The sequence below is a fragment of the Zingiber officinale genome, chromosome 6A (assembly GCF_018446385.1).
Source record: "Zingiber officinale cultivar Zhangliang chromosome 6A, Zo_v1.1, whole genome shotgun sequence".
NCBI lineage: Eukaryota > Viridiplantae > Streptophyta > Magnoliopsida > Zingiberales > Zingiberaceae > Zingiber > Zingiber officinale.
In genome coordinates, this window is record NC_055997.1 from 16,584,654 (window position 1) to 16,605,123 (window position 20,470).

At 41.3% G+C, this 20,470-nt stretch overlaps 1 non-coding gene across 1 annotated transcript; it reads left to right on the forward strand.

The window, feature by feature from the left end:
- The first annotated feature begins 18,092 nt into the window (after positions 1–18,092).
- On the forward strand, positions 18,093–18,198 carry LOC121998821. Its single transcript, XR_006116613.1, has one exon. It is a non-coding gene; the product is annotated as a small nucleolar RNA R71 (small nucleolar RNA).
- The last annotated feature ends 2,272 nt before the right edge of the window (positions 18,199–20,470 follow it).

Sequence of the window (20,470 nt, forward strand, 5' to 3'; positions counted from 1 at the left end):
ATCCATCTCGTATGATTTTACTCATAATAGTTTAAAGTCTCCGGTTCCCCCGATGAAGACCCGTCCGACTTACTTCATGAGATTTCCCGATCGACTATGCTTTTATGATAGTTTAAAGTCTCCGGTTCCCCCCATGAAGACCCGTCTGAGTTACTTCATGAGATTTCCTGATCGACTGTGCTTTTATGATAGTGTAAAGTCTCCAGTTTCCCCCATGAAGACCCGTCCGAGTTACTTCATGAGATTTCCCGATCGACTGTGCTTTTATGATAGTTTAAAGTCTCCAGTTCCCCCCATGAAGACCCGTCCGAGTTACTTCATGCGATTTCTTGATCGACTATGCTTTTATGATAGTTTAAAGTCTCCGGTTCCTCCTATGAAGACCCGTCCGAGTTACTTCATGCGATTTCCCGATCGACTATACTTTTATGATAGTTTAAAGTCTCCGGTTCTTCCCATGAAGACCCGTCCGAGTTACTTCATGCGATTTCTCGATCGACTATGCTTTTATGATAGTTTAAAGTCTCTAGTTCTTCCCATGAAGACCTGTCCAAGTTACTTCATGAGATTTCCAGATCGACTATGCTTTTATGATAGTTTAAAGTTTCTGGTTCCCCCCATGAAGATCCGTCGGAGTTACTTCATGAGATTTCCCGATCGACTATGCTTTTATGATAGTTTAAAGTCTCCGGTTCCTCCCATGAAGACCCATCCGAGTTACTTCATGAGATTTTCTGATCGACTGTGCTTTTATGATGATTTAAAGTCTCCGGTTCCTCCCATGAAGACCCGTCCTAGTTACTTCATGAGATTTCCCGATCGACTATGCTTTATATAAAAATGCTTGCACTAACCTTGTGATGGTTTAACGTCTTTGAGATTTTCTTAAGGAAGTCTGGTATGTTCTTCCTTAAAGCACCTAGTTGATGGCCGCTTGAACAAATTAAAAATGTTTTCCTAATAATCATCATGCTATTTGAACCATATTTATTTCTTGGGCTATATTTGGCCTGAATTGTATTTATCGAGTTGAATAAAGTACATAAACTATGAGCATACTTGTCATTTGTTCGTGGGAAACCATTTCAAGTAATTTTGATTTGTTCTCTCAAACATATTCTTGAATGATATGAGCTTGTTAAATTCGGTAGGGCTGTAAATGATTTGCACTCCAGGGACGCTCGAGAGTTCTTCCTTCAGTGTCCTGGTGATAATATGAGCCTGATGCCAGTTTTTCTACTACCATGTAAGGTCCTCCCCATTGTGGTGCTAACTTGCTAACATCCTAAACAGGCTTAACACATTTCCATACTAGATCTCCCACTTGAAAAAATCTTGGGATGACTCTTCTGTTATAATTTTGCCTCATTCATTGTCGATATGATGTGAGATGAGTTGCAGCTTTGTTTCTGATTTCCTCTATCAAATCCAGCTCCATGAGTCGTCGACTATCATTATCTTCATCATATAACTGCTTTTTGTCAGATTCTACTCCCACCTCGATAGGAATTACTGCTTCTCCCCCATAAACCAGTTGGAAAGAAGTGATCCCTGTAGCTTCTCGGGGTGTAGTACGATATGCCCAAAGAACACTGGGTAATTCATCTACCTAGCTTCCTCTGACATGATCTAATTTGGTTTTTAAGACTCTTATAATTTCTCTGTTGGTTACCTCTGCTTGACTATTACTCTGTGGATACGCCACAGAGGTGAACGCTTGAATAATACCATAGCTTTTGCACCAATCTAAGATTCTGTCTCCTTGGAATTTCCTTCCATTATCAGAAACTAATTTATGAGGAATACCGAATCTGCATATGATATTTTTCCATAGGAATTTAATAAATGCATCTTCAGTAATCCGAGCAAGTGGTTCTGCTTCTACCCATTTAGAGAAATAATCCACTGCTACCAATAAAAATCTTCTTTGTGCAGTTGCCATAGGAAACATGCCTACTATATCCATGCCCCATTGATCAAAGGGGCAGGAGACTATAGAGGTTCTTAATAATTACGTAGGATGATGCGGAATATTCTGATGTTTCTGATAAGAAATACAAGTTCTTACTAATTTGTTAGCATCTTCATGTAGAGTAGGCCAGAAATATCCTACTAGTAAAATTCTGCGAGCTAAGGATCTCCCTCCTATATAACTGCCACATGAGCCTTGATGAACCTCTTGCAGGATAAATTGTACATCTTCTATGCTAATACACTTAAACAAAGGTCTGGAGAAAGCTCTTTTATATAACTGCTCCCCTATCATAGTATACTGAGCAGCCCTCTTCTTAAATATCCTTGCTTGTATTGCATCATTCGGAAGAATGCCCTGCTGCAAATATAATATGATTGGTGCCTTCTAGTCACCTTGTATTTTTGCGTCAGCTTGTCTTTCGATACAAGATATTAATAGGGTCTGCTCCACTGGCCGATCCAAATTCCATGGTGTTATAGCAGAGGCCAATTTAGCTAATTCATCAGCTACTTGATTTTTGGATCGAGAAACTTTTTGTATATTTACTTCTTAAAACTGAGACTTCAATTTATCAAATGTCTCAGTATATAACTTGAGCCTATCATTATTAATTTCAAAGTTACCTAATAATTGTTGGGCTGCTAACTGAGAATCAAAATAGATGAGAACTCGAGCTGCTCCTATATGCTGAGCGGCTTGTAATCCGGCTATCAATGCTTCATATTCTGCCTTATTGTTGGTAGCTCTATAATTCAACCTGACAGAGAGTTGAAGTCTATCTTCCCTCGAAGATATAAGGAGAACACCAATTTCACTACCTTGTCTGGTTGGGGATCCATCCACATAAACTTTCTAAGTATTTTCTTCATTAGGGCCTTGAACTTCTATAATGAAATATGCTAGAGCTTGTGCCTTGATGGTCGAGCGAGGTTAATATTGTATGTCATACTCACTAAGTTCGATCGTCCATTTGATCAATCGACCCGATGCCTCCGGGTTAAGCAATACCTGCCCAAGAATACTATTGGTCAACACAATAATTGTATGTGCTAAAAAATATGGGTGCAACCTCCGGGCAGTCAACACTAATACATAAGCCAACTTTTCGAGTGTAGTATATCTACACTCGGCTCCTTTTAATAAATGGCTAGAAAAATACACAAGGTGTTGCTCTTTCCCTTCCTATCTAACTAATGGAGAGCCTACAACATTTTCATTGGTCGAGAGATATACCCATAAGGTCTCTCCTACTATAGGCTTAGCTAATACAGGAAGGGTGGACAAATAGTCTTTCAACTCTTGAAAAGCTTTGTGACATTCTTCATCCTATTGAAATTTGTTGGCCTTCCGAAGTATTTTGAAGAAATGAAAACTACGATCGGCCGACCTTGAAATGAATCTAGACAGGGCGATAATCCGGTCGGTGAGTCTTTGGGCTTCCCTCATGTTGCGTGGCGGTTCCATGTTCTGAAGTGCTTTGACCTTGCTCGGGTTGGCCTCTATTCCCCGCTCGGACACCATATTGCCTAGGAACTTTCCACCCTTTGCTCCAAATAAACATTTGCCTGGGTTTAGCTTGAGCCCATATTGCCTCAATGTCTTGCAAGTCTCCTCTACATCCCTGCACAGATTAATAGCTTGAAGAGACTTAATTAAGATATCATCGACATATACTTCCATATTTCTTCCAATCTATTTCTGGAAGACCTTATTCATAAGCCTCTGATAAGTTGCTCCTGCATTTTTTAGTCCAAAGGGCATAACATTATAACAATAAATACCTTTAGATGTTATGAAACTGACCTTCTCTTGGTCCTCCTTAGTTAAGGGGACCTGATGATAGCCCTGATAGGCATCCAGCATAGAAATGTATTCACACCCAGATGTAGAATATACTAACTGATCGATCAGAGGCAGCGGATAATAATCTTTCAAGCAAACTATGTTGAGATCACGGAAATCAATACATACCCGTCATTTGTTTCCTAGCTTAGAGACCAAGACCACATTAGCTAGCCAGCTAGGGAACTGTACCTCCCTGATGTAGCCAGCATCCATGAGTTTAGTCACTTCTTCCTTGATGATTTGATTTTATTCTGCACTGAAATTTCTTTTTCTTTGCATGACTGGCCGGGCATCTGGGAAAACGTACAAAGAATGCTCCATTATCGAAGGAGAAACACCCGTGACTTCTTTAGGCATCCATGTGAAGACATCATTATTCTTCTTTAAGCAGTGAACCAGCTCGATTTTCAGCACAGGATCTAGATCAGCCGCGACATAGGTAGTGGCTTCAGGTCGATCGGTCTGTATTTGGACCTCTTCCTTTTCTTCATAAACCAGAACAGGTGGCTTCTCTTGAATGACATTGACCTCCATTCTTTGAATCTTTCAGGTGGCATTGGCTTCAGTTCAGACGATCTCTACATAATATTTACGGGCTGTCTTCTGATCACCTCGCACTTCCCCGACCTGATCATCAATGGGAAATTTAATTTTTTGACAGAAAGTAGAAACGACCGCCCTAAACTCATTTAAGGCCGGGCGACCCAATATTACGTTGTAGGCAGATGGAGCATCCACCACCATGAAGTAAGATCTTCTGGTCCTCATTAGGGGCTCCTCCCCTAAAGATATGGCCAATTTTATTTGACCGAACGGTTGTACCTCATTACTAGTGAATCCATATAAAGGAGTCACCATCTGTTGAAGTTCACTCGGGTCAATCTGCAGCTGATCAAAAGCTTTTTTGAAGATAATATTCATAGAACTACTAGTATCTATGAAGGTACGAGAAATAGCATAATTGGCTATCACAACCTTAATTATTAATGCATCATCATGGGTTATTTCAACCCCCTCGAGGTCTCTGGGCCCAAAACTAATCTCTGGACCGGTTGCTCTTTCCATGTTGCATCCTACAACATGGATCTTGAGTCTTCGTGCATGTGCTTTTCTGGCCCTGTTGGAATCTCCATCAGTGGGCCCACCTGCAATCATGTTAATGTTACCTCGAGCGGCATTACTCCTGTTTTCTTCTTGTCGGGTTTTCATGGCTTCAGGCTGAGTCTTCTCAGGCATCTGAGTTGTACTGGCCGGACTTGGTAATGCACCTGGTTGAGGCTCGACCGGGTGATATTCCAGTTTGAGCAGATTTTGCTGTCTAGGGTATTGTTGTTGATAATAGTTTTACCTTTGATAACGATCCCTATTTTCTCTCTTATTTTTCAAAACAAAACAGTCCTCTGTATGATGACTGCTGGTCTTATGGTATGTGCACCACCTTCTTGGTGCTTCTTGCTGTACCTCCACATGTTGCACTGCTTGTGGACGATACTCTGGATGACGATGGGGCGGGTTAACTACTCGAGGTCCCCTCGATGGGGGAACGGGAGCAGGAACCTTCTCCTTAGCAGGGGTAGGAGAAGAAGTAGTGCCGTCTTTTCTGTGGGCAGCTTGAGCTTCTTCAATGTTAATGAATTCAGTGGCACGCTCAATTAAGGAGTCAAAATTAGTAGGAGGATTTCTTACTAGATCTTTAAAGAAATCATTATCATTCAGACCTTGAGAAAAAATACTTACTAATATTTCAGTAGTAGCGTTGGGTACATCGATAGCTACCTGATTGAATCTTTTAATATAGGCTCTAATGGACTCCTTAGATGCTTGTTTAATTGAAAATAGACTCCAGGGAGTCTTATGGTACCTCTTGTTGCTAGAGAAATGGTGTAGGAAAACCTTCTTGAAGTCCTTGAACTTTGGATAGATTTTTCTAGCAATCTCTTAAACCAATGTTGCGCGGCTCCTCCGAGTGTTGTGAGGAACATCCGGCACTTCACTCCATCAGAAAATTGTTGTAATAGTGCTACATTCTCAAATTTTAACAAGTGATCTTCTAGATCTTTAGTCCCAGTGTACTCACCAATCTGTAAATTTTGATACCGCTTAGGAAGCGGATCCTCCAATACACTTTGGAAGAATGGAGAAATGATTCTTTCCGGCGAGCTATCGCTAGCTATCATCTTAACTTTGCGCTTCTCTCTATCTAGTGCTTCGCCAGAGGATTCCTGAAATATAGGCTTTCGTCCTCCCTATTCTAAAGGAGTACGAAGGAAGGCTCGAGGACGCCTAGTCGGGGAAGCTGTAACCGGAGGGAAATATACATGTTCTTCTTCTTCTGGCTCCTTTCCCTTCCGGTGCTCAGTAGTTGAAATCACCGGATTATGAGCTACCGACAGAGTAGCCCGAGTATGAGCTTGATGTTGTTGTTGTAAAGCTTTCTATACATGAGTATTAATGAGAAAATCTAGATCTTCATGGCTAATAGTGAGTAGATTTGATTTTCCAGCCTCTTCCATCTTATAGTCTCAGATTCAGGTGAAGTTCCCACAGACGGCGCCAAATTTGATCCTATTTGAGAAGCTTGACAAAACGAAAAGCTGGGAGAAAAACAAACACTATCGTCACAGAATGCCCCAGACAGCAAAATCTGGGGCTAATCAGCAGAACACTCCCACTGTCACTCCGGAACCTAACTTAGCAACCCCAGTAGTGATAGAGGTTCCACCAGTCCAACCTACAGCACCAGTAGCCCCAGCAGCAGGGGCAAGGAGGGAAGCCTATCTGATCTAGTGGCAGAAGATCAAGCCCGAGAACTTCTCAGGCACCAGTGAACCGTGGGGCGCCCAAGCCTGGTTCAAAACACTGGAGAGTACGATGGAGCTTCTGGACTGGCTAGAACATGAAAAGGTGAAATGTGCCTCTTTCTGCCTGGCAGGAGACGCACGTATGTGGTGGGAGAAAATTAAAGCGAAGTGCCCAGTGAACCAGATGACATGGGTCGACTTCGAAAGGGAATTCTTTGAGGAGTTCTTTCACATGTGGGTCACAAACCGCCACTATGACGAGTTCACTGAATTTCGCCAGGGCAACCTTTCAGTTGAGAAGGCCGTGAAGAAATTCAACAGACTAGCTCGTCTATTCCCCGAACTAGTGAGCACTGAAAGAGAACGAGTCCGGCTGATGCTCAAAATGCTAAGGCCGGGGATAGCACTGAATGTGGCCAGCGGCGTCCATAGGCCGCAAACCATAGAAGAACTGGTAAGTAGTGCTCTGACCACCGAGCATTACCAGAACAGCATCAAACAGCAGAAGCAAGCCCTCTCAGAGTCTAAGGGCCAAGGAGGCTCAGGTACTCAGAAACACCAGGGCCACAACTCTAACTGGAAAGGGAACTCCAGTAACAAATGTAAGCCAGGGAGTTACCCAAAAGGAGGACCAGCTAGTAAACAGCCTAGTTATCCCAAGTGCTCTACTTGTGGGAAATTCCACCCAGGAGTTTGTCGCAAGGGCACACGAGGATGCTTCGAATGTGGTCATGAAGGGCATATAGCTAAGCAATGCTCGAACAAGACCAATTTCCCTCCACCACTACTGATTTAGTACGGAGGTAACCCAGCACAGTTGCACCAGATGCAGGCTGCTATAGATGGGACACACATCAACCAGGGCAAACTAGAAGCCCCCTCAGCCACGACGAACGCGAGGATCTACTCACTCACCAGAGAAGACGTAGCGAATGCCTCGACAGTTGTTACAGGTCAGATTAGTATTTTACAGCAAAGCGCAACTGTCTTATTCGATACTGGGGCAACCCATTCTTATATATCCAGGACATTCGTCGAAAAGTTGGCGATATCTCCAGAGGTACTCAGTGGTCAGTTTTTGACAACACTACCTTCAGGAGAAATCATGGCATCCACACACTGGCTCCGAGCAGTGCCAGTCATTATAGCGGATAGAGAACTCTTTGATCTGATCGTGCTAGATATGGCTGACTATGATGTCATCTTGGGAATGGACTTTCTAATCAAGTACGGTGCCTCCATAGAGTGTCGTAAACAGAGAGTTGTATTCCAACCTGAAGCAGGAGTGCAGTTTGGGTACATAGGAGAACCAAAGAGAAAGGCCAAGAAGTTTCTCTCAGCTCTGAAAGCACAGAAACTACTGGATTCAGGATGTACGGGATTCCTAGCACATGTAGTCAATAATAGTCAGGACAAGGACCAAAAGCTAGAAGAGGTCCGAGTTGTGTGTGACTACCCAGCAGTCTTCCCTGAGGAGTTACCAGGCCTAGCACTAGACAGGGAGATTGAATTTGAGATAGAACTTATCCCCGATAAAAATCCCATCTCCAAAGCACCCTACCGCATGGCTCCAGCAAAACTGAAGGAACTCCAGGAGCAACTACAGGAGCTGCTTGACAAGGGCTTCATACGCTCTAGTCACTCACCAAGGGGAGTGCCTGTATTGATCGTGAAGAAGAAGGACGGGAGCATGCGCCTGTGTATAGACTATCGGGCACTAAACCAAGTCACGATTAAGAACATGTATCCTCTTCCCCAGATAGATGACCTGTTTGATCAGCTAAAGGGAGTAGCGGTGTTCTCTAAAATAGACCTCAGATTGAGATATCACCAAGTGAGAGTTAAAGAGGGTGATATACCCAAGACAGTTTTCAGGACCAGATACGGACATTATGAGTTCGTAGTCATGCCCTTAGGCATGACGAATGCTCCAACTACTTTCATGGACCTCATGAACAGAATATTTAGAGAATATGTAGATAAGTTTGTTATCGTATTCATCCACGACATTCTTATCAATTCCAGAACTCAGGAAGAACACGCAGAGCACCTGAAGGTAGTACTGCAGACCCTTCAGCAGAACCAGCTATACGCCAAGTTCGCGAAATGTGAATTCTGGCTCGATCAGGTGTCCTTTCTAGGTCACATCATCTCCAAGGATGGTATCATGGTAGACCCTAGTAAGATAGAAGTTGTGAGTAACTGAAAAAGACCTAAGAACGCAGTGAGATCAAAAGCTTTTTGGGACTAGCAGGCTATTACAGGAAATTCGTGGAGGATTTATCCAGGATAGCCTCTCCACTGACAGCTCTCACCAGGAAGAACAGAAAATTTCAGTGGACAGAGGACTGTGAAAACAGTTTCATAGAGCTCAAAAGAAGGTTGACCAGTGCACCCATTCTGACTCTGCTAGAAAACACATACAGCTTTGATATTTACAGTGATGCCTCTAAATTGGGATTAGGAGCAGTACTGATGCAAAATGGCAAGGTGATTGCCTATGCCTCCAGACAACTCAAGGACTATGAGAGGAATTACCCTACTCATGACCTTGAGCTTGCAGCAGTTGTTTTCACCCTCAAAATTTGGAGACATTACTTATATGAAGCTCAGTGTAGAGTGTATACAGATCATCAGAGTCTGAAGTACTTTTTCACCCAGAAGGATCTGAATATGCGACAACGCAGATGGCTCGAGCTGGTCAAAGACTATGACATAGACAACCTCTACCATCCAGGAAAGGCCAATAAGGTGGTAGACACACTTAGCAGGAAGTCTAGTGTCACCTTACTATCCCTAGCAGCCATATCACCGCCCCTACAAAAGGAGATTGCAGATTTCGATCTCGAATTAATAGTTGGGCAACTCTCTACTATGACATTAGTATCTACCCTTCTTGGTGACATCCAGACAGCTCAGGATCAGGACCCTGAAATTCATAAAATCAAGCAAGGGTTAGCAGAACCAGAAAGTGGGGAGTTCAGAGTATCTGATAGTGGGGTACTGTATTTTGGTGACAGACTATGCATTCCAGATCAGGAGGAACTACGGAGGAAGATCCTAGACGAGGCCCATAGGACTCCTTACGCGATACATCCTGGTTCCACCAAGATGTACCAAGACCTAAAGAGACGTTTTTGGTGGCCTGGGATGAAAAGGGATATCGCTAGATATGTCAATACCTGTCTGACCTGTCAGAGGGTCAAGGCAGAACACCAGAGACCAGGAGGAGTTCTGCAACCTATTCAGATTCCAAAATGGAAGTGGGAAGATATTTCCATGGATTTCATAGTGGGATTACCCAAAACCACGAATGGCTTTGATACCATCTGGGTAATAGTCGACAGATTGACCAAATCAGCCCACATTTTAGCTATCAGGATATCCTACTCCATGGAACAGTTGGCTCAGTTGTATCTCAAGGAGATTGTCAGACTGCATGGAGTCCCACAAACCATTATATCAGACAAAGACAGTAGATTCACGTCACACTTCTGGGAGTGTGTACAGTCAGCATTGGGCACCAGGTTAAAATTTAGCACAGCCTTCCATCCTTAGACAGATAGTCAGACGGAGCGAGTAAATCAGGTACTCGAAGATATGCTCTGAGCGTGTGCCCTAGACTTCAGGGGAAGTTGGTGCAAATATCTGTGCTTAGAAGAATTTGCATACAACAATAGCTATCAGGCCACTATCGGTATGGCACCCTACGAGTCTCTCTACAGGCGGAGGTGTAGATCTCCAATCTGCTGGTATGAAAGTGGTGAACAGAAATAACTAGAACTTCAGACAGACCTAGTAGTAGATACCATAGCAGCTATACAGTAGATCCGCCAGAGGATAGAGACAGCTCAGAGCTGCCAGAAAAGCTATGCCGATACACGGCGTCGACCTTTAGAGTTTTCAGTTGGGGATACAGTATTTCTCCGAGTGGCTCCCATGAAGGGAGTAATGCGTTCTGGGAAGAAGGGCAAATTAAGTCCCAGATATGTGGGACCATACCTTATCATTAGAAGAGTTGGCAAGGTAGCATATGAGCTAGAGCTACCCCAGGAGATGTCAGCTATCCATAATGTATTTCATGTCTCTATGCTGAAGAAGCATATCCCAGATGCCACCCAGGTGATTGAGCCCCAGTCGGTACAAGTCCGCGAAGACCTCAGCTATGACAGTCGGCCTATTCAGATAATAGACTGAGCAGTTAAGAAATTACGGAATAAAGAGGTACCATTAGTTAAAGTTATTTGGCAAAATCACACAACATAAGAGGCAACTTGGGAGACAAAAGCTAGTATGAGACAGAAGTACCCAGAGTTATTCTAAGTTTGAGGACGAACTTTTTATAAGGTATGGAGGATTGTAATACCCGAAAATTCTCCAATAAATTTTAGGAATATTCTATAATTTTTCTGGAATTTTAGAATATTTTTATAGAATTTTTTTGAGTAGCAGAAGTAGCAAAATTAAATAAAAACATAAAACAGCCTAAACGGGAATTGAACCCGCTACCTATGGACTCTATGACTTATAGAGTGACTTAGTAACCAAGGGGCCCCAGCAGGGGTGTGCTAAAAGAAGAGGAGAGAAATTATATTTATGATTGAGTTGGGTTGTATTTATCACTTAATATAAATAGGGAATTTAAGTGGGAGATTTTATTTTCTGAACGACAACTTCTCCTCACCCTCAAACCCTCACCGCCGAACCTCTCTCTCTTCACCCTCTCGGTGCACAAACCCAAGGAAACCTAGGGTTCTATCCCTAGGGACGTGGGAACACCTTCTGGCGATGTCTCCGATATGAGGGCGCTCCCCTCCGCTAGAAGAAAGCGTAGAAGTAAGAGGATCACCGAAAAGATCTCTTCTCCGGAAACCTAGTGATTAGATTGTAAGAAAATTTAGCGCAGGAAGTAAGTAACCCCTCACCTGCAGTATAAGTAACTAACTGCATGCTTTTATGTCCTTAGTTCGCTCGTATGTTCTTAGTGCAGCCATATGTAGAGTTAGAGCACACCAAGTGTTCGATAAAATGTCTAGGATAGTAAAAGTTACAGTAGGCATTTTAATAGCTCAGTTAAATGCCATAGAAGCATTTTAAATAGCATGCTTAACCTTGTTTCAGTTACATGGGACTACGGTCCAATGGGTGAGCTCCCATAGTCGCCTCTAGGTTCAGATAACCTAGGTCTAGTTGTAAAATACTGAAAATGGGTGAATCATCATAAGGGAATTTTCCGAAATTTTTGGAAATTTTTTGGGAATTTTTCGGAGCTCGTATGGACGAGTTTACGGCGATAAAAACAGGGCCCGGGAAAAGCTTGTTTAGGCTACCCTATTTTAGCGAGGAAATGTTTATTTCTTAATTCCTTTTTCTTTATTCCTTCATTTCTTTTTTTTTCTTCTTCCTCGCCGAATCCACGCGCTGATGTCGTTCCCCTTTCCTTCTCTTCTTCCCCTGTCGAACCACCTACGTGCCCTAATCTCCGCGACGCCGAAGCCTCCTCTTCTAGGACGTCGAGCATCGCGGCGTCGGCACTGCTTTGCCTTCCCCGAAGCCCCAAGCCGCCACCCGATCCTTCCTCTTCCTCTACTTCTTTCCCCGTTCTGATTTGTGCGCCGACGCCGACCTTCCCTATGCCCTAGCATGAAGCCGACGACCACATTCCGCTCTCTCTCCGGCAGCCACTACTTAGCATTCCTCTGCCCTAGGCCGGCTGACTCCCGACGCCCTCTCCGGTCTCCTCACGGCGCCACTGTCGTCTCTCGACCCGAGCAGTGCTATCATCTTTGTGCCCTAGCACCGATTCACCAGCCATCCAGTGGCGAGTCCTTCTTCCATCGCGCTACTGCCTCCGCACCTTCTTCCTCATTGTGGTCATGCCTCCCTTGCCCTAATCTCTGCTCTGTCTTCCATGTGCCCAAGATCTGAGCCAGTGAGTATATTTATCTTGTTTACCTTTCTATCCAATTTGTATAAGGGGGCAGATGTATTCGGAAAACACTGTGAACTTACTGAATTTCAACCAACAAATGTTGATTTTGGGTATTTGATTGGGTAGACAGCAGCTCCATCTTATTCCTGATTACTATATTGTATTGATTACTAATTAGGCATTGGATCCATGCTAGGTATTTGATTTGGGAGCATTCGTTGGGTGGTCAGCAGGTATGGATGTTTTCTGTGAAGCTGGAATCGTGAGTAGTGTTAGCAAGAACTGTTATATTGAGGTAAGGTGTAAGGGAATTTGATACTATTGGCTAAGTGTGAATTGGGTTTATGTTTATTTGTTGATTAGGGTTTTGCCCTAATTTGGGGTTAGAGATTTTTATTTAGCTATTTATAAGAATTGTAGCTAAATAAAATATGTATATATATTGGTGACACAGGACTTTGACGCGAGACGAGCATCTCGACGTTGGATTTGACTGGATTGGACCTGCTATTTGAGGCGGGTACCTCTTGACTTATCTTTTATGATATTGTCAATTGGATATGCATAGTATTTTATAGCTACAAGCAATGATCATGTTTGCCTTTGGTATGTCACAGTTTGATACCCATAGCATGTTCTGTTTTGTCGCTTGTTACGTATCCATGTTTATACCTCATGATTATTGCCATGAGTACCTTAGTTCCTAGAGTAAGTGACATACCATGCTTTACTGAGTTTAGGACTAGATTCTGGATTTTTATTATCTGATCTGTGTACCTAGACCCTTTTGCTTTGATCCATGTATATTGTTGGTACAGATTTTATGGAGGTGGATATGTTCAGGACCTAGGGTTTTTGATAACTTATCTGGTCAGTGTACCTTGATTTGATTCATTGTTCTATGGTACACATTTTATATTTATGTATGCGTATTGCTATGCTATTCAGGATATTGCCATGATTAGTGTCATGCATTGATGTGCGTAGATTATATACTCTTTTATGCATGTTTTTACGCACATTTACATACTTTGAGCATGCTTGATCTATGCATTTTTATACTTCCAGCTTTCCTTTTAGCATATTTACTCTTTTAGTTCGGAGTTCTGCTTTTTGTGCATTTTCTGTACACAGGAGTCGAAATTGGTGAAGATTATGCGTCCTCGGGCAAGCTTGGAAGTAATTGAAGAGAGAGAGCATCAAGGCCGTGTTCCACACATGGCCGTGTAGTCTTAACAGGAAGGGAAGACGACATGGCCGTGGGAATCCCACACGGCCGTGTCATGATTTGAAGAAATCAAAGCAGAAGCCTTACATGGCCCTGTGGATCTACACAGCCGTGTGAGGTTTCCAGAGGCCAAGCAGATGGTGGTCGTGCGCATCACACGGCCGTGTGGAGTTTCCAGAGACCAAGCAGGTGTTGGCCGTGTGTACCACACGGCCGTGTAGCATTTCCAGAGAGCAGAAGGGCCTAGGCCGTGTACACCACACGGCCGTGCAGCATTGGCAGAGAGGGAACTGGACATGGCCGTGTGAATCTCACACGACCGTGTCGTGGGGCCGTGTGGCGCCCGATTTCCTCCTCTATTTAAACCTTCCTTCATGAATTGAAAGGGGATCTCTCCCCCTTTGGGAGAAGGCAAGATTTGGTGGTTTCCTCCCATTCTTGGGAGGATTTCTGGGCGATTCTAAGGGAGTTCTTGATGATTTCGACTCCGGAGCGAGGATTGGATCCGAAGACGAGGTTTCTTCGTAGATAAGTTTTCTCCTTCCCCTTTTCTTGGTTTCTTGGATTGAGGATTTAAGAAATGCTTGTAATCTTTATTTCTTCGGGTTTTCTTCCTCGATTCATGGAGTAGATCTAGATCTTGTATTCTAGGATTAAGGGAGTATTTGTATGATGGATTGATGTAATTTCTTATGGATTTGTTATTTTCTTGTTTCAATGACATTGTCTTGCTTGTATCAATTAGATCTTGAATGATTAATGGTGATTTGTGCTTAATTCTCATTCTTGATTGATTGTTTGGATTTCTTGTGGACTTTGTAGAGATAAACTCTCACTCGATCATTCGAGGGATCCACGTGACAGGTGCAAGCCCGTGTAAGGATGTTTGAGAGATAATCTTGAAGAGGAAATAGGAATATTCAAGAGAGTAGGATGGATTTTGTGATTAGTTTCTTGTATCTTGATAGATTAATAAGTTGTGGGCTTCTATGTTGATATCCGAGGAAGGCATAGTAATAGGTGCGCTTCTGTGTAAGGACAACGTAGGTTCACATCTAATTGATCATATTTAGATACATTTCTCAGTCCTTAGCCGGTTATCTATTGCAAGAGAGAACCGACAACTTTCTACAAGTGTTTGACAATTGAGGGAAAAGAATTGGTGAACCATTTACATTTAAGAAATCTTACAAAGAAACCGAAACTCCTAGAATCTCCCTTTATCATAACCCAAAACACTAAACTCTTGTTTGTTGATCTTTAATATTAGATTTGTTTACCCTTACTTTGCATTTGAAATGATTGGATAGTTGTTTAGCTAATTCGCATTGAGACATTTCTAGTGCTTATTCCAGTCCCTGTGGATACGATAATCTTTTATATTACTTGTGACATTTCCGTACACTTGCGGAGCGTAACAAGTTTGTCCTGGCCGTGTGAAGTTTCCCACCCCCAGACTTAAACCTTTGCTTGTCCTCAAGCAAAATGCTGCAGTCTAAATTCATATGTTCTACAACACATTCATAAAACCTAGTGCACTTTCCTAATTCTATCAAAAAGTTTCATTAACAAGCATGATCATGAAAACAAGTAAAGTATGGTTCAAGCATAAGAATCTTGTGCACAGTGTAAAAGTAACTCAACACCCTTCAAGTTTCAATCCATGTCCTAGTCAAGTCGTCATCAAATTTGAATTCCTAATGTTTCCAGTGAAAGACAAGTAACAAGTGATAGGCACTTACTCACCATTCACGTGGTTCATATTTCTCAACTAACCCAAGGTCTCAAAGGTGTGCTCAATCTCAAGAGAAGCTAAGCAGTCATTTCCCCAGTAACCTAACTCGGTCTCAAAGGGGTGACTTGCTAGATTCCACTCATGACAACTGTTTTTTATATCCTTTTTTTTATAAGTGTTTGCATTGTGCAAAACTTATTCACAAATGTACTTTTAGCACACATGTTGGGATATTTTGATTTTTCTAAATGAGCTTTAATGATTTGAGCCTCATCCAGTAACCAAAATGAAAGTTGAGAAATCACCATGGAAACCAAGTACTAAGCAAACAAGATGAATCATGACTATTTCAATGACATCAACTATTCAAGCATCAAGCACAAGTGTAGTGAAGATAAAATCCTTAAGGTTGAACCAAAACTAAAACTCATCACCATAAGATTCTTAGCTTATTAATGCTTCCCAAGATAGAAAAAAGAACTACACAAAGTTTACTACTAGCATCATTCGAATATCATGAATCAAGACAATAATCGTGCTAACATTTCACTTGAATCCAAGAAAGCATATAAGTGAAGATTTGACGTTCTCAAAATGTATGCCACAAAAAATCAAAACAAAATGCAAGACATAAGCAAAAAAAACAAAAACAAACAAAGCAAATCAAATGCATCATCCCCCCAGACTTAAACTTTTCATTGTCCCAATGAAAACTAAAAACAATGTGGAGGAGATTTTAAGAGAAGTTACCAAGTGATGAGCTCCAAATGGTTGACATTCATGTTTTTAAAGATACTCCTCCATCCAATACTCACATTCCTCCACAACTTTAAAATCTACAAAAATAAGATAGACAAGAAGAATTAAGTAGAGGGTATGATTTATTATCAACAAAATAAAAAGAAACTAAAAGTAAAATGAAAACAAGATTGAACTTGGGTTGCCTCCCAAGAAGCGCTTGTTTAAGGTCATCAGCTCGACCACCTCATTAGATTCATCTAAATCTTGCTCTTGGAGGGGTAAGATATTTTAGAACCCTCCTACCAAGGGCTCTTATTATGGAGGGAGCTTTCAATATTGGAGTTAAAAAGTGATGTATCACCCTCTCCATCTTCGTCTTCTTTAAAGTTGTTTCAGGTGGTCGAAGACGGTTCAGTATGAGCTTCCCATTATTGGCCTCTCGAAAACCTACACACCCAAAAGAAAAACAAACCTCCCACAAGAATGTAATATAAGAAGGAACTAGAATCATATTAGTATGAATTGAGTATGTATCAAAAAATGAATCACATCCAACAAAATCAATTATAGGTACATCTATGAAATTTTCTAAAAGATCACTAAGAATACTAACCTTGCATTGTTGAGATGTACCTGAAAGTTCTAAACAATGGGATGTGACTTCTTCAGAATTATGCAGTGGCTCTAGCTCAGGTGTTGATGATATCAATGATGGTGATTCTTGAGACTCTACTAGCTCTGTATAAGTCCCTACACATTGTTCCACAACATGATCAATTCTTAAAACCTCTAAGGGTTGTCTTGACAAAGGTGGTGATCCTTGAGATGCTGCTTCCACAACACAGCTCCCTACACATTTTTCCATATCATCATCATCAACACATATATCAAAAAATAAACCAACATCTATGTCCTCAATAGGAGAATCAATAACAAGAGGATCAATAACTTCACTTGCAGTTTTAAGTTGATCTACCACATCACATTCATCATCTGAAAATTCAATGTCACTATAACACCTTATAAAATTTTGAGGTAGATCTGAAAACTTATTTACCACTATATTATCAATAAAATCCTCATTTGAAAAATCTTCATCTTCATATATATTCAAAAATCTACACTCAACCATATTAGTGTCACAGGATTTGCCGAAGTCTTTATTTTCATTGACCCCCACTAACCTTTGTGGAAAAGGAACCCTTAGTGAAGGTCCTGGGAAAGACTGAACTCCCTTTTTCCCAAATTCCCTTTGAGCTTTTGGAGGAGGTCCAACTTGCTTATCTAATATTGGTGTGATTAATCGTTGAGGGAAAGGTACTTCTGGCCTTTGGGAACTTCCTAGAGAAATGGAATTGAGTTCTTGTGATCTTCTATTATTCTTCTCCTCAATTCTAAACATGTCATTCTTCAGAAGTTCTTCATGATTTTTGCCACTTCTCAACCCAACATCATCACACTTTTCATTGGATCTTGACTGTGTAGGAGGGGGATCTTCTTTAAACCATTTTGAAACAATACTATCAAGCTTTGCCCCCAAATGTTTGAACTCCTCACTCTGTGACTTGTGAATTTCAACATTTTTAGGTGGTTGAATTTCATTTTGTTTGACAGGCTCTCTTACATTTATGGCTTGCACTTCTTGAATATCTGAGGGAAATTCCATCCAACTTTTGTTCGACCATTCATGGAGGTTCAATGTCACTTGATCAATTAACGAATAAGCTTCATCTACACTTTTGTCCATAAAAGAACCTCCAGCTGATGAATCCAATAAAGTCTTGTCTGAGAAAGAAATTCCCCCATAGAATATGTGCAAAATCAACCATTTTTTAAAACCATGATGAGGGCACTGTCTTTGAAGACTCTTGAATCTATCCCATGCTTCAAATAATTATTCTCCATATGCCTGAGCAAAATTTGTTATGCAATTCCTCATATACACCGTTCTACTTGGAGGGAAAAAATGATTCAGAAATTGCTTCTCCAATTGTTCCCAACTTGTGATGCTTTGAGGACAGAGAGAATATAGCCAAGTCCTTGCTTTATCCTTGATACTGAAAGGAAATGTCATCAATCGAACTGCATCTGCTGATACTCCTTCACATTTCACCAAATCACAAATCTCTAAAAATGTTTCAAGATACAGATAAGGACTTTCTGATACTTCTCCTCCAAATTTGTGACCTTGTATCATGAAAATTATCTCTGGGTCCAGTTAGAAACTTTCTGCTTCAATTTGAGGTTGCACAATGGGAGATAAAAATCTTGCAGAAAAGGGTGTAGAAAAATTTCTCATGGGCCTGCTTGACATGTTAGTGCTCATGGATATTCAAGAAGAAAAAGAAAATTATCAAGAATTAAAAACAAGAAATAAAATGCAATATGAAAAGCAAGAAAGCAAATGCAGAATTTAAATTGCAAGAAAGAAAGTGCATAATGAAAACAAGAAAGAAAAGATAAAAGGAAAAAGAAAAATATCTAGAATAATTCATATGCTAAAAATTGCAAGATATGTTTACAAAAGAAAAGAAGAAAGAAACTAGATCAAAAGAGAAAACATAGAAAAGTTAGATTAGAGTGCTAAAAATTAAGAATGCAAAGTTAGAATTAGAATTAGAATTGCAACAAAAAGAATCGTTAAGAATGTTATTCAAGAAAGGAAAAACTTTTGAAAACATAATTCTAACAATTAGTTATAACTATGCAAATCAAAAGAAAGAAAGAAAAGTTATGTTTAGTCTAACTCAATTGATAATTCCTAATGTTATAGCGCAGTCCCCGGCAACGGCGCCAAAAACTTGTTACGCTCCGCAAGTGTACGGAAATGTCGCAAGTAATATAAAAGATTATCGTATCCACAGGGACTGGAATAAGCACTAGAAATGTCTCAATGCGAATTAGCTAAACAACTATCCAATCGTTTCAAATGTAAAGTAAGGGTAAACAAATCTAATATTAAAGATCAACAAACAAGAGTTTAGTGTTTTGGGTTATGATAAAGGGAGATTCTAGGAGTTTCGGTTTCTTTGTAAGATTTCTTAAATGTAAATGGTTCACCAATTCTTTTCCCTCAATTGTCAAACACTTGTAGAAAGTTGTCGGTTCTCTCTTGCAATAGATAACTGGCTAAGGACTGAGAAATGTATCTAAATATGATCAATTAGATGTGAACCTACGTTGTCCTTACACAGAAGCGCACCTATTACTATGCCTTCCTCGGATATCAACATAGAAGCCCACAACTTATTAATCTATCAAGATACAAGAAACTAATCACAAAATTCATCCTACTCTCTTGAATATTCCTATTTCCTCTTCAAGATTATCTCTCAAACGTCCTTACACGGGCTTGCACCTGTCACGTGGATCCCTCGGATGATCGAGTGAGAGTTTATCTCTACAAAGTCCACAAGAAATCCAAACAATCAATCAAGAATGAGAATTAAGCACAAATCACCATTAATCATTCAAGATCTAATTGATACAAGCAAGACAATATCATTGAAACAAGAAAATAACAAATCCATAAGAAATTACATCAATCCATCATACAAATACTCCCTTAATCCTAGAATACAAGATCTACTCCATGAATCGAGGAAGAAAACCCGAAGAAATAAAGATTACAAGCATTTCTTAAATCCCCAATCCAAGAAACCAAGAAAAGGGGAAGGAGAAAACTTATCTACGAGGAAACCTTGTCTTCGGATCCAATCCTCGCTCTGGAGTCGAAATCGTCAAGAACTCCCTTAGAATCGCCCAGAAATCCTCCCAAGAATGGGAGGAAACCACCAAATCTTGCCTTCTCCCAAAGGGGGAGAGATCCCCTTTCAATTCATGAAGGAAGGTTTAAATAAAGGAGGAAATCGGGCGCCACACGGCCCCACGACACGGCCGTGTGAGATTCACACGGCCATGTCCAGTTCCCTCTCTGCCAATGCTGCACGGCCGTGTGGTGTACACGGCCTAGGCCCTTCTGCTCTCTGGAAATGCTACACGGCCGTGTGGTACACACGGCCAACACCTGCTTGGTCTCTGGAAACTCCACACGGCCGTGTGATGCGCACGACCACCATCTGCTTGGCCTCTGGAAACCTCACACGGCTGTGTAGATCCACAGGGCCATGTAAGGCTTCTGCTCTGATTTCTTCAAATCATGACACGGCCGTGTGGGATTCACACGGCCATGTCCTCTTCCCTTCCTGTTAAG